Source organism: Pleurodeles waltl, chromosome 1_1 (assembly GCF_031143425.1).
Source record: "Pleurodeles waltl isolate 20211129_DDA chromosome 1_1, aPleWal1.hap1.20221129, whole genome shotgun sequence".
Classification (NCBI taxonomy): domain Eukaryota; kingdom Metazoa; phylum Chordata; class Amphibia; order Caudata; family Salamandridae; genus Pleurodeles; species Pleurodeles waltl.
This window is the reverse complement of record NC_090436.1, coordinates 739,789,339-739,804,464: the sequence shown is the minus strand read 5'-3', so window position 1 is coordinate 739,804,464 and position 15,126 is coordinate 739,789,339.

Below are 15,126 nucleotides of genomic sequence, written 5' to 3'. Positions count from 1 at the left end.
TCAGCATGATTGGCACCATGCGGTGCATCAGAGGGTGCTGCTTCTTTCTGCCCACTCAAATAGATTTTCTGCTTGAGCAGCAGCCTTGACAATGCGAGCGGCAACTTTCTAAACTTGAGTGGTAACTGCCTGCCACAAATGCTCACATTGGGAAATCTAGCTGGGAGTGGTTTACTGCTCGTTGGTGAGCCACATGCGAGAAAAGTTCTGCCAAACAGCAGTTGGCAGAGTTTTTGCACAACTCTGCGGTCCAAGCAAAGCGTGGAGTGGGCAGAACACTGCGAACTCCAATGGTGGAGCAGAGTTTACCACCAACTCATAACTTTCATGAGTGTTTCCAAAGTTCAGGATGTCATCACTGTGATTAAAGGCATTCGGTACAGGCTGTATAATTCTGCAACTAACATGTTGGAAAATTTCAGCAGCAGAGGAAACACCAAGACTCAGCTGTTTGTATCTGAATAAACCAACATGAGTCCATAATGTGGTGATGTATCCTCAGTTTTACTCCAACTCCAGTTAGCACCACTGAGTTGTATGATCATGTCCGCTATGGTTGGTCCTGGGTGCCTTTCACACTCTATTGCCTTGTTTGGCTGGTGCATATCAACACAACTGCTCACGTCTCCACTGATGTCCCTTTTGGGCACCACAACTATGGGTGAGACCCATGGGTTGGGTCCTGTGAAGCATTCAGTGATGTTTTAAAAGAGTTGCTAGTTCCTTCTCTACATCTTCCTGCAAATGGAAAGCAAACCTAAGGTGTTGTTGGGCAATTGGGAAGAAGTCCTCATTAAAGTGTAATTGTACACACATGTCCTTAAGCTTCCCAGCCCATGAAATTGGGATAGGAATCTCCTGGTGATGTCAGAATCAGTACACAGGTGGTAATTAAGAGATATCAGTACCAGGTCGACTGCCGTGGCAAAGCTGAGGAGGCATGCGCTGACCAATGCACCTTGCAGGACATGAATCGTCATTCAAACTGACGTAGCCTTGTATTGCACCATTACAAGACTGTTACTATGCAGGAACCCTGACTCTTTAGTGGCGTGGATGCAGCCCACATGTAGACTTTTGAGGGAGTAAAAGTAGGTGCAGGAGAGAGATCCTTGAATTGGTCTACTAGCAAGATGTTATTGGATGCTCCGCTGTCAATAATGAAATATATGGAGTGATCATTTTCTTTGAGTTAATAAGCAGGGCAATGACTTTGACTCTTCTGTGGTCTCAACTGTCGGGCATTTTCATGAGTGAACTCAATGGTGGCTATACCAAGCTGCGCCACAGAGTCGCTATAACAGGCTTGGTCCATCTCATTTGACATCCTCAACAAATATCCATTGTCTTCTCTTGGGCTTGATAGAGATATTGAGAAATTGGTGTAAGAGGAATGTGAGGAGTTGTGATTGCAGTTCGGTTCAACCTGTGGTACAAGATTGTCTTTGGCTGTCTTGCTTTTCCGATTTCCCTTTTCTTTTGTACTCCCCTTCTCTCTCTTGGGTTAAACACACACCTTTAAAATGACTATCCTTCCATGGTGGTTGCTTGGCATTATGCTCTCTCTTCCACCCTCGCAGCCACCAGCATCTTGTCAAGACTGAGCATTTCACTCAGAACGCGTCTTTGAAAGGAGTAGGACAGACACCCATCATTTACTCTGAGGCACATGGCCTCTTTGTAGTTGAAGTCACAAAATTTGCAATATTTTATAAGGGTGTTAAGTCTCTCCATTAATTCATCCACCATTTCTCCTGCCTGATGGTGGACTCTGTTAAAGATGTTCCTTTCATAGTCAAGATTAGACACAGGGGTCAAACTTTTTTGATGGGGTCTCTTTGACTTTTTGATAGCAAGCCGCATCTTCACTGAGGATCTTCTTTAGAATATATTTGATGCCATCATCAGCCAAGTTCTCGAGGTTCTTGATGTTCTTGCCATCATCCTCCTCAATGAGAACATCAATGAAGTAATCAACTGTTTCAATCCATGTAGCCCACTTAGCACTAATGTTTTGTTTCTTTTCGTTATCATCGTTCGTTTGACCTTCCTGGCACACAAGGAATTGCCACTGAAAATAATTTCTGATGTAGCGACTGGAGGCATGATACAGCCTTGACTTTCCCCGTGTCTCTTCCTGTTTTCCTGATTTCTTTATCCAAGTGGTTTCAGACGGCACTTCTTTTTTCATACACGATCGGCATTTGCCGATTCCTTATTGCTGTACAATGAACGCAATTGATTTTTACCACACTGTAGTTGGGTCTCCCATATATCAGGGCGTTGATCCTCCTCAGGCCTTTTTATTTTTGACTAGAGATGGCATAGTTGGTGGACTGTTAACTTTCCTTAAGTTATTAGTATATGTGTATATGCATTTCATTTACCCCAGAATGATGGAATAAGAGTGAGCGCTTGTTAAGAACTAAATACCTTACTGATAATGTTCTAATTTTCATGTTCATTTTCCTAATGTTCAATATTCTTTTTAGTAAGTGCACCTGTCTTTGGGCACGTGTACTCTTAGGGAGCCTTTTTCATAATTTGGGATGGGAAGCCTATACATTTATGATTTTCTACACTACCTTTGAGCACATTATCATTTTTGTCTCACTGAGTGCCACCCAATTGTTGTGTGTGCATGGCATTTCGTGGCATACATTGAATTCTGGATGTTTGTCACTGTTTTATTATTTTTTCACAGAGCAACATTTTGATTAGACTAGCCACATGCGCAGTTGGTTGAAGTAAGTGACCGGAGCCTAGCATACTGATTATTTTGAGAATAATGAGGTCTGTGTGTTGTTGTAAGGAGAAGTTTAGGTTTTGTTTTGGTCCTGATGAAGCATCATTGGATCCTTGGTGACCCTTGAGATGCGAAACATGTCGACCCATTATTAGAGGGAGTAGGCTAGTGTCCTTCTCTCCTCGCCTGTTTTTCCTGACTTGAGAGCACATATGAGCATTACCTCTCCCTGCACTCTCCCCTTGCTATTTTTTAATCTTGGCCTGAACCCTTTTCTGATCTAATAAAATTGATGTTGACTTACTAGGTTTTGAGCCAATTGTTCTCCTTTTTTGCTCTCCTATCCTACCTGTGCCTATTGGTTGTGACTGTCCACGGCACAAATACATTGAGCAAAAGATCTCCGGTTAAGAGCCCCCTCTATAAGGGGGGCCCGTCAGACACTGCAGCGCCAGTCTGACGAGGAGCATGCCCAGTGATGAAGCATGACATCCTATTGGATGTGTGAGGGCTTTTGCTTCTAATAGAAGAGTTTCCCTGTGTTTCCTTTTTTCTTGTTGGAACAGTGTACCTTATATTATTTGCATCAGTTATATCCGGGAGGTTGTACACTGGACCATTAAGCTCCCTGTCCTTTTTGTATAGATTCAGCCCAATCACCAGGGCAGGTATCAGGTAGGTGGTGCAAAAGACATGAGCCATCCTGCCACCCACTGGGAAGCATAATGTGACTGCTGCAGAGATCTGGAAGCATAGGGGCCCTTATTTCACTATTCTTCAGTGGGGCAGACAAGACTGCGGCTGTAAAGCACCAACAGTGTGCCAGGAATTCAGTGGCACATTGGGAGCACATGCACCTGCTGCTGCGTTGGTGAACACATGCATGGCTCAAAAGCACTGTGTTGGATCGGCGTTCGTCAGACACATTTCACCTACTCTGTAGCTGTTAAGTGAGGAACACTGTGCGCTATAAAGAAATACACAGACATGGAGCTGTGCCTATCTTTCTTTTTCTTTCCCTCTGAACTACCCCCATTCCCCTCATCACTTCCAGAACCTCCTCAGGCCACATCCCTTAACTGACCTATTTCCTTTCTCCGAGGCATGTTATGAAACATTATGTTATTTGCCCAAACCTGCCTTTTCAAAATACATTCATCATTATATTAAAAGAAATCTGTCTGCCTATAAAAATGTTTTTATTTTTTTTATTTTGCTCATTTTGTCTCAAGTTATCAGACCTGGCATCCTTAGGGTGGTCCTACCCTAGACTTTTTATCTTTCACCTCATGTTTTTGCTGCATCTTTTGTTGGCCTTAGACTCTGAGCACTTTACCACTGCTAACCAGTGCTAAAGTGCATGTGCTTCTAGCCTAAACAGGGTAACATTGGTGTATCCACAATGGGCATATTTAACTTATTTGTAAGTCGCTTGTACAGTGGTACTCCATATACCCAGGGCCTGTAAATTAAATGCTACTACTGGGCCTGCAGCACTGATTGTGCCACCCACTCAAGTAGCCCTGTAAACATGTGTTAGGCATATCATTGCAGAGCCTGTGAGTGCAGTTTCACTGCTACTTTGACTTGGCATTTAAAATCTCTTTCAATGCCTTAAACTCCCCTTTTATCACATATAGATCACTCCTAAGGTAGGCACTAGGTAGCCCATAGGGCAGGGTGCTATATAAGTAAATGTCAGAACATGTACCTTTAAGTTTTACATGTCTTGGTGATGAAAAACTCCCAAAGTCATTTTTCATTACTGTGAGGCCTTCTACTCTTGTAGGCCAGCATTAGGTATTCCTTAATTACTCTTAAGCTGCAATTTGTCATCAGGAAGGAGTAGCTACATCATGTTTCATATAATTGGAATGGTAATCATAAACCCTCTTTACTGGTGAAGTCAGATTTATCATTACTATTTTAGAAAAGCCACTTTTAGAAAGTGTGCATTTTTCTGCACTGGTTGGTCTGATAGCCTGTCTCCAATACAGATCAGGACTGGGCTTGGTGACAGCTACCTTTGTGCGTTCCTTCCAGACAGCCACAACACAGGACACTCAACTGCATCTGCATTCGTCTGTATACTGATGGGTTTTCCTGGGCAGGGAGGATGGGAAGGCCTCACACTTACACTACAAAGGGTAGTGGCCTGACCCCCACACAAAGGGCTGATGACCCCCAAGAAAAAGTCTGGGGCTGGGATGAAAGGGAGACCTGTGCACTTCCAGGAGCTGCTTTGAAGGCCCCCCCTCTTCAAAGGCACTTTTGAGTATGAGTACTAGGGCTTTGACCCTCTGAAATCAGATCAATACTGGATGACAATGATGCACTGCATTGACTTCTACGGGCATAGTGGATTCTCAACATAAACCAATGGTCCATCCAAGATACTTTGATAGTGGGACCTGTCTGGGTCCTGTAGCTGGCCTACCCTCCAATGCGGTCAGCCTGAACTTTGGATTTACACCAGTCCCTCGTAACCTTAAGTAACCTTTTGACCGCTATTAACTTCTAAGCGCTATTCCTGATTTAACCTTTAAAAATGCATAACTTGATTTCTAGTGATTGGATTTTTGTCATTTTGATCACATTCTACTCAGATATATATTCTCTGTCTTTCTAAAAAGTGTGGAGTCCTTTTCGTGGTGTTTTCATTGTGTAACTATGTGTGTCTGTTGCACAACTACTTTACATATTGCCTCTTAAGTTAAGCCTGACTGCCCTCTGCCAAGCTATCAGAGGGTAAGAACAAGTTAATTTAGAGTCTGTATTTGACTTAACCTGACTAGGGTTGTGGTCACTACTTGGATAGGGTGCACACGTCTGCCAACTAGAGACCCAATTTCTAACACAAGGGAATTGCAGCTTTTGAGCAAAAGCATCAGGCAACCTCACTATTTTTGGAATCATTGTTTCATGGCATTTAAAATTTAGCCAATTTTGTAGGTAGTTGTTAATACACTTATTTGCAAATGTAAACACGAGTAAATCAATGCAGAGAAAGTTACTCTTGCACTTGTAGTAAATTTACTCATTGTTGGCTATTCACCGTTTACAAGTGTAAATTTACTACTAAGTGTAGACTTGTAAGTCTTCATCTCCTAAATTGAGGGGTGAACCTTAATTTATGAGTATAAAATTATTACTATTAATTTTTCACATGTAGTTTGAGGTCTCCACCACCGGTGCAGAGATCTCTCTATCGTAAAGAGAAGGGAAAAGTTAAAACAAAGTACACACATATATGTATATATATATATTAATGTTAAATCAGTGTAGGATTTTTCATGTATTTATTATAAATGTAGAACAACATTTTAAAAATGCTACAGCACTACTAACTATATTTAAAAAAAACGTAAATTAAGTATATTAAGCTAAATGAAAAATATTTTTCTAAGATTTATTTTAAAAAAACACATAAAAAATGTTTATAGTTGTTTATTATGTAGTAAGGCTTACTAAAAGTTATGTATAGTATTAATTCAATTCAAATTATTATATTTTTTTTTTAAATGAATAACGTTTCATGTATTTTAAATTAAAAAGGTTATTAAAATGTTATAATGAAATAATATATAAATATATACACTTATTTACATTTATACGTATTTTTTAAGAAGTCAACATACATTTTTTTTTTTTTTTACTTTATTTCCTATAAGGTTTATTTTTACGATCCTACCTTTATGATAGTATATGTAAGGGTGTTGGAGTACCAGTGGTTGGCCATGTGTGGTGCTGGACTCAACTCGAGCTCTGACCTAGAGTATGTTTACCTCTGCTTTGGGTTCATTTTGGCTGCAGAAACTTTAGAGGTACAGTTTGTGTATTGGAATGGGCTTACTCTTTTGTGGGTGGGTACATGTCCCTCATTAAATACCCCTTAATCCTTTCTGAGCCCTTCCTTAAATCCCTCCCATTTAGTAGTGAGCATTCCCTGTTTCTCAGTCGCTCTACCATCCAGTCCTCATTTACTACTAAAATGTAGGTGTGTATGTGTTGAGATATCTACAATGAGGGCAGAGATGGTGCACATAAAGCTAGGAGAGATGTAGGTGGAGACCTACGCAGTTAGGCTTGTGAGCAGCATTTTGTAGTACAGGAGTAGTAATGTCGTATTACTACTAAACATACTACAAATGCATTTTTATAATAAGCCCTATTGCGCACATGATTTTCAATATCCATTCACCCACCCACACCAGCAGAGTCGCTTACAACCCTTTAAAACACACTTTCATTGATATGTCAGACCTATTAGCTTTGCCAAGGTTTGCTAGTCATTTACCCTGAGACCGGATGGGTGTTGCATCTCTTTGTGGACCTATTGGGCTGCTAATGCAAATAAGCCAACTCTTCCCCTCCAGTTTCTTTGTTTGCAGGTCAAGGCAGCAATTATGAGTTGACAGAATCAATTTGGGGCAGGTTTATGACAAGGTCTTCACACCATCATTTCCATCTTACCCAGATTCACCTGCACAAGGCAAGTCAAATCCATTATTGGTGTCATTAGAAGCTTAGGAAAAATATATGCAAAAGTTGTGTCATTTTCCTTTTAATCACTAGCCTGGAAAAGGTTTTTAAAAATGTTTTGGGAGTTTGTAGAGTTGAAAATGACCTTCAACAAATAATCTTCCATCTATAGCACTGCGCTCACCCATTTTAGTAAAAGGACGTGGGCACAAATCCATCCCTTTCCGCTGGTTACCAACATCAGATCCCAAATTTAATGAACAGCCACCTACATGCTGTCTGCGACTCCAGCTAGGGCAGTACAAAAATGAACAACAAAAGCCAGTGTTACAGTTTGATCTCTCTCTCATTTTCCCATCCCCGCATTTTTGGAAAAGGAAATGAGTTAATCTGACAGAAGAAATTTCACAATTCCAGGCCTACTTAGTGCCATCGCATAAAAGAGCAGGCAGCACAAGCTTGTAGAGCCAAACCTGCTGCAGTTGCCATATTTATACTTTTTTAGCGCCGCAATTGCGCTGCTTTTTGACGCAAAAGCAGCGCAAACTTACAAAAAACAATTGTAATTTGGAGGTTTGCGTCGCTTTTGCGTCAAAAAGCGGCGCAAATGCGGCGCTAAAAAAGTATAAGGGCCCATATTTATACTTTTTGACGCAAAACTGCGCTAACGCAGTTTTGCGCCAAAAAAAACCCACGTACACCAGGCAGCGCCGGCGTAGGGAAAAATGGCGTTTGGGCGTCCAAAAATGGGGCAAGTCAGGCTGAGGCAAAAAAATCGTCTTAACCCGATTTGCGCCATTTTTTTACGACGCCCATCCCCCATTGAAATGACTCCTGTCTTAGCAAAGACAGGAGTCATGCCCCCTTGCCCAATGGCCATGCCCAGGGGACTTCTGTCCCCTGGGCATGGTCATTGGGCATAGTGGCATGTAGGGGGGCACAAATCAGGCCCCCCTATGCCACAAAAAAAAATAAAAAAAAATACTTACCTGGACTTACCTTAATGTCCCTGGGGTGGGTCCCTCCATCCTTGGGTGTCTTCCTGGGGTGGGCAAGGGTGGCAGGGGGTGTCCCTGGGGGCAGGGGAGGGCACCTCTGGGCTCATTCTGAGCCCACAGGTCCCTTAACGCCTGCCCAGACCCAGGCGCTAAAATCCGGCGCAAATGCGGGTTTTTTAGACCCGCCCACTCCCGGGCGTCATTTTTGCCCAGAGTGTAAATCCGACGCATATGCATCGGAGTCATTTTTTAAGATGGGAACGCCTACCTTGCATATCATTAACGCAAGGAAGGTGTTCACGCAAATAAATGACGCTAATTCCATGAACTTTGCCGCTAGACGCGTCTAACGCCAAAGTATAAATATGGAGTTAGTTTTGCTTCTAATTTGCGTCGAAAAAAACGACGCAAATTCGGCGCAAACGGAGTATAAATATGCCCCAAGGTATCCTTGATCACTATCCCTGCACACATGTCCTTTCCAGCTGCTGCAATAAATATGCATATGAGCGTAATTACCCTAACACAATTTCCTACACATATTCATAGCAAAGGCTGTGACCTAGCGTCTACGGATGGTGACTACTTTCTACAACAATATGTTTTCTCCTGTATCCCTTCACGGAATGAAATAAACTGAAGTGAGTTTTTCCCTGTATTCCGTAACTTTACTGACCCGTGTCCCTAAAGACCCCTTGCACTGTAACCTGAAATTGTGTCCAGCACTCACTTGAACTGAAATTCTGTAACCTGAAATAAATTGTACACTATTTCCCCTATGTAAAGGGAATGCTTCCAGTGGCGGCCGGCAGCTTTGGGAGGGAGGGTGGCGGGCGGGGCACACACACACACACACACACACACACACAAACAAACACACACACAGACTCATTCTTTCACACACAGACAGGCATGCACGCACGCTCATCCATTAACAACACTCATTCCATTCAAACATGCACGCACGCACCAAACATTCATTTTACAAGGTCACACACATTCATTCTTTCACGCACGCACGCACATCCATTAACACTCATTCCATTCAAACATGCACGCACGCACCAAACATTCATTTTACAAGATCATACACATTCATTCTTTCACACGCACGCACGCACGCACATCCATTAACAACACTCATAACACTCAAACATGCACGCGCGCATCAAACATTCAATGTAAAACATAACACACATACATACACACACACACACACTTACCTTTAGCCTCCAGGTCCCAGGAGGGTTGGGACTGCTGCCTTCCCTCATTGGCCCCTGTGGTCAGCCAATGAGGGAAGGCAGCAGTCCCAGCCTCGTCACAGAGTGGGATGGAGTCAGTGAGACTGCTGACCCCACCCCACTCTGTGACAAAGTGTCACTGATTGACACTCGCCCTGGGCGCTTCAGGGCTTAAACTGAAGCGCCCAGGGAGAGGGACAATTGGTGATGCTTTCCTCGTCACCCAGGGGAGGGCCTCAGGGCACCTTTGCTGGGCAGAGGAGGTCACGCCCATAGGAGCTGTGATCTCCTCAGCCCAGCAAAGTTCAGCTCAGGCAGCCAGGAGTCTGCGCAAATCGCGCATGTCTCGCTCCTGGCTGCCTGACCTGAGCATGAAGAGTGTCTGTCAGGCTGACCTTTGTTCAGCCTGACAGACACTCTTCATGGGGCGGGGGGGCGTGGCCCCTCCGCCCTAAAGGACGGGCTGCCACTTAATGCTTCTCTTCAGGACTTTGAAGCTGAAACCTATACTAAGTCATAATGTCTGTGAATCAACGTGGCCGGTGTAACCTGTGTTGAGTTGCCTCTGTATCCCAAAACTTGAGCAACTGGCGAGGGTGGAATACTGCTACATTTACTTTTCTGAAACACCCACTGCAACATTTCTGTGACAGACCACATTTTCTACATAACACCTGTAAGACGGTGTTTGAAGGACGCTACTACTAAATTCACCTGAAATTTATAGGGATAGGGTTTTTCTTGAGAAAGCTAATACACAAGACAACACACGTTTTGGCGCGAACCCATACAGATGAAGGTCTCTGTCATTTTTTTAAGTGGACGGATGAAAGAAAATAGGTTCTACCTGTAACAGCCCAATTTGTTTGCTTTTCAGACCTCTGGATATTGACCTCTGCTGAGAAGTGAAACTGTGAATTGAGTGTCTTCCTTTGTTGACTTTGTTGTGAGCTGCCCTCCCTAATGTCCACCATTTAGTATGAGGTCAGCTGCTTACCAACAGCAAGGGTGAGGGGCTCTGGGTAAATTGTAAGTGACACGTACTGTCATGTGTAGTAGACGTGTACACCTCAAGCCTGAACAAAGATGACTGTTGTGTGACTGTGGAAGATGAGACCCATTATAAATTGAATATGGACCCAGGCCCATATTTATACTTTTTGACGCTAAACTGCGCTAACGCAGTTTAGCGTCAAAAAGTTTTGCGCCGTCTAACGCCATTCTGAAGCGCCATGCGGGCGCCGTATTTATGGAATGGCGTTAGACGGCGCAATCAGACCGGCGCTGCCTGGTTTGCGTGGGAAAAAACCACGTACACCAGGCAGCGCCGGCGTAGGGGGAAAATGGCGTATGGGCGTCTTAAAATGGGGCAAGTCAGGTTACGTCGAAAAAATCGTCTTAACCCGACTTGCGCCATTTATTTTCGACGCCCATCCCCCATCAACATGACTCCTATCATTGTAAAGATAGGAGTCATGCCCCCTTGCCCAATGGCCATGCCCAGGGGACTTCTGTCCCCTGGGCATGGTCATTGGGCATAGTGGCATGTAGGGGGGCACAAATCAGGCCCCCCTATGCCACAAAAAATTATTAAAATAAAAAAAAAAAATACTTACCTGAACTTACCTGGGGTGGGTCCCTCCAGCCTTGGGTGTCCTCCTGGGGTGGGCAAGGGTGGCAGGGGGGGTCCCTGGGGGCAGGGGAGGGCACTCTGGGCTCATTTTGAGCCCACTTGTCCCTTAACGCCATGCCTGACCCAGGCGTTAAAAAGCGGCGCAAATGCGCCGTTTTTTGCAACGCCCACTCCCGGGCGTCTCTTTTGCCCGGGAGTATAAATACCACGTAAAGGCCTGGGAGTCATTTTTTAGACGGGAACGCCTCCCTTGCATATCATTAACGCAAGGAAGGGGTTCACGCTAAAAAATGACGCACATTCCGGGAACTTTGGCGCTATTCGCCTCTAACGCCATAGTATAAATATGGCGTTAGTTTGCGTTAGTTTTGCGTCGAATTTGCGTCGAAAAAAACGACGCAAATTCGGCGCAACCAGAGTATAAATACGGCCCCCAATGTCTTGAGATGTCTGACCAGATAGGTTTCTGTAGAGAAAGATGCATGCAGCACACAACCTCTTCCCAGTATGCTCTTATGCCATTGAATTATGGGCCAAATGTAATTCAGGGAAATAGTATTAGCGAAGAAAACGTGCTTAAGCCTCTGCACGTTTGTTTTTTAGTGTTTCCCTTTTGTTTCTAGGAAATTCTTGAACTTTCACTGAGTGTTTTTGTTCGCACATATTCCAAACATCAACTCTCAAGTTTATGTCTGATTATTCCTTTCTAAGTTGTGCTTTCATTTTGTGCACAAAAGATTCTGCTGAACCAAAAGTGCTGAAAAACATCTTGACACTTTTAATTCCCCACTTCTCTCACATCTTTTCTCCTTTTAGTCTTCCTGTTAGTAATCTCCCTATTTAACATAATCTGTGAACAAGCAGCTGCCATGCACTTTCATTACACTTCGTTACTCAACGTAAACACAGTTATTCCAAGCAACAAATCTCAATCACTCAAAGTATTTCAGTTCATATGAAGCTAAGCAGCCTAAGTATTTTGAATCTAATAAACCAAAATTCTTATATTTTCACCCTCGCCCTACCCGTCTTGCACGCTTGCAACTCCCAACCCTCTAAGTACATTGGACGCTTTGTCAGCAACAAATACAGTTCCCTCCAGAGCACAGTCTGTTATGAGTAATACAGGTGGATGGCGTTGCACACTGACCGGCAAGACTGTCCAAGTTCTACAAAAATACTCCCTGAAGGTAAGTGCTTGTTTGGATGTTCAAGTGCAGTGCAATGCTTGGTGTCATCATACTTGTGAAGCGAACTGGGTTATTCTTGCCAGCCAGTGTGCAATCCCACCCACTTCAATTAATTAAAGCAGGCTCCTCCTCATTAGGGTAGTTTGTGATTTGTTTTCTGGAGCCTGGGGGGTAGCACCTGTCAGATGTACTAGCACCTCTCCATGAATAATACACCCCCCCCCAATATTTACCCTTCTGAAGAATACTGAAAGTATGTAACCCATGTCAAGGATTACCAAAACACTAATCTGCTTCTGAACAAGCAAGCAATCACTTACCTTCAGTGAGTAAAGACTTTTTGTGACTGTGTACGATCATGAATTTGGGGGGAGGAGGGTGGGAGGGGCTGACACAGTCTTGCTAGTGAGTGAGCAAACTTGCCCACTTTGATTAACACTTTGTCATGGTTTAACATCCCCTGGCACAATATAAACGCTGTTTGATGATGTTGATGAGATGTCTCCCGAAGTGTCATGCCAAATCCTTGGTGATATGAATCATCACCTACAACATTACACTCTTCCTCTTTCTTCCTTGAGTTTCTTTCCGGTTACTCTCACACAGCAATCCTCTTGACCTCTGTCTCATCCTAAACAAATTCAGGTGCTCCTGAACCACCTGTGATCCTTCATCATCTGATTTACAGACCTCACCCTTCACTCAGCATTGAATCTTCTACCTGAAAAAGGAATATCATCTCTGGCTCTATCCCTATATACCTACACTAGATCATCATTGATATTCACATAAGATCCAGTTCCAACTCCTTTTAAATTCAATATCATGATGTTTTCAATACTTGCCATCCAATCCACAGATTTACTTCAATGGATCTCTTTCATGAGACCTAGATGTGCCCTAAAATTGCTTTCTAAAAAACAAGATGTGTTCTTGCTTTGCTTGCATAAGAAGACAAAATCAAATAACATCAAACCATCTTATAGCAGTTCTGTGCCACTCATCGTTATGAAGTAAAAGCTCAGTCCTATTAAGAAAATAATCACATCACTTTGTTCGACATTATCAGCCCAGTATCTAAATGGTTCTTTTCAGACCTCTGCCTGCTTGATCCTTAGTATCTTAGTGTGTTTCTGCCTCCTCTCCCTCTATTGGTCCTTAATGCATTTCACTTTATACCACCTCATTCAGCAACATCATATTCTCTTTCAGAGTCTCATATCACCTCCATGCTTACAAGAAAGGCATTTCTATTTCAAACGTCTAACTGCAAGAATATATGTCACGGAAGAAAGTCAGTCTTGCAGCTTGATGCCTCAGGACTCGATGATCAACATGGGAAAGACTTTCAACATCCCATGGAAAGACCTGACCCACGAAGAGAAGCTTTCCACAGAAGATATCCCTTTCAATTAAGCATAAGTAGTGGTTCACATTAATAAAAACATATTTTTTGAACTTATACTTTTTGGAGTAACAAAGCATGTTAACCATCACCTAGATGTGCATGACTTGCATAAAAATCATATTTCATGCTCCTACTAATATAATGAATGGCAGTCCATATCGTCTTCTGTCCTATTCTGCTCTATCTTCCAAACTAATACCCCCATTGAACGTTAGCTGTAAACATACTCTGTGGCAATGGCAACAGAATGTGCTTAACACCAACATGATGTCCACCAGTTGAATTTAAAAGTGGGTGGACCATGGTTTAACCACCATGGAGACTACTCCATTTCCAACTTGACCAAACTTCTCTGACAGTCAAACAAATGAAGGGACGTAGGAGAATTGGCTACATGTAAGTCCACCCAATTAGGGTGGGCATGCATGTAACTGTTGTTTTACTGTCCGTCACCTCCAGGCAAACCCTGGAAGTAAGGGGCAGTAAAAATCATGGGAGATGACTCCCAGAGCAAGAAGGGCATCGTTTTTTTTTTTTCAAACACAAAAAACGACTTTGGGTTTTTGTATTTGAAACTGAAAAATGTTTGGAATTTTTGCTGTATGGCTCCATCATTGTTTGGAGGGCAAAGTTCTAATGCATTAACGGAACTGCCTCAAGAGTGGTTCCTGTGAATGTTAGACATGTCTGTTAGCTGTCACACATTTCTCATTTTGGAGGATTTTACTCTGTTATCCTGGTGGATAATGGTCTGACTGTAGGAGGCTGGACTGGTTTGTAGTGAGTACCAAGGGGTACTTGCACCTTGCACCAGGCCCAGTTATCCCTTATTAGTGTATAGGGTGTCTATCAGCTTAGGCTGATAGATAATGGTAGCTTAGCAGAGCAGCTTAGGCTGAACTAGGAGACGTGTGAAGCTACTACAGTACCACTTAGTGTCATATGCACAATATCATAAGAAAACACAATACACAGTTATACTAAAAATAAAGGTACTTTATTTTTATGACAATATGCCAAAGTATCTTAGAGTGTACCCTCAGTGAGAGGATAGGAAATATACACAAGATATATATACACAATAGCAAAAATATGCAGTATAGTCTTAGAAAACAGTGCAAACAATGTATAGTTACAATAGGATGCAATGGGGAAACATAGGGATAGGGGCAACACAAACCATATACTCCAAAAGTGGAATGCGAACCACGAATGGACCCCAAACCTATGTGACCTTGTAGAGGGTCGCTGGGACTATTAGAAAATAGTGAGAGTTAGAAAAATAACCCTCCCCAAGACCCTGAAAAGTGAGTGCAAATTGCACTAAAGTTCCCCTAAGGACAAAGAAGTCGTGTTAGAGGAATAATGCAGGAAAGACACAAACCAACAATGCAACAACTGTGGATTTCCAATCTAGGATACCTGTGG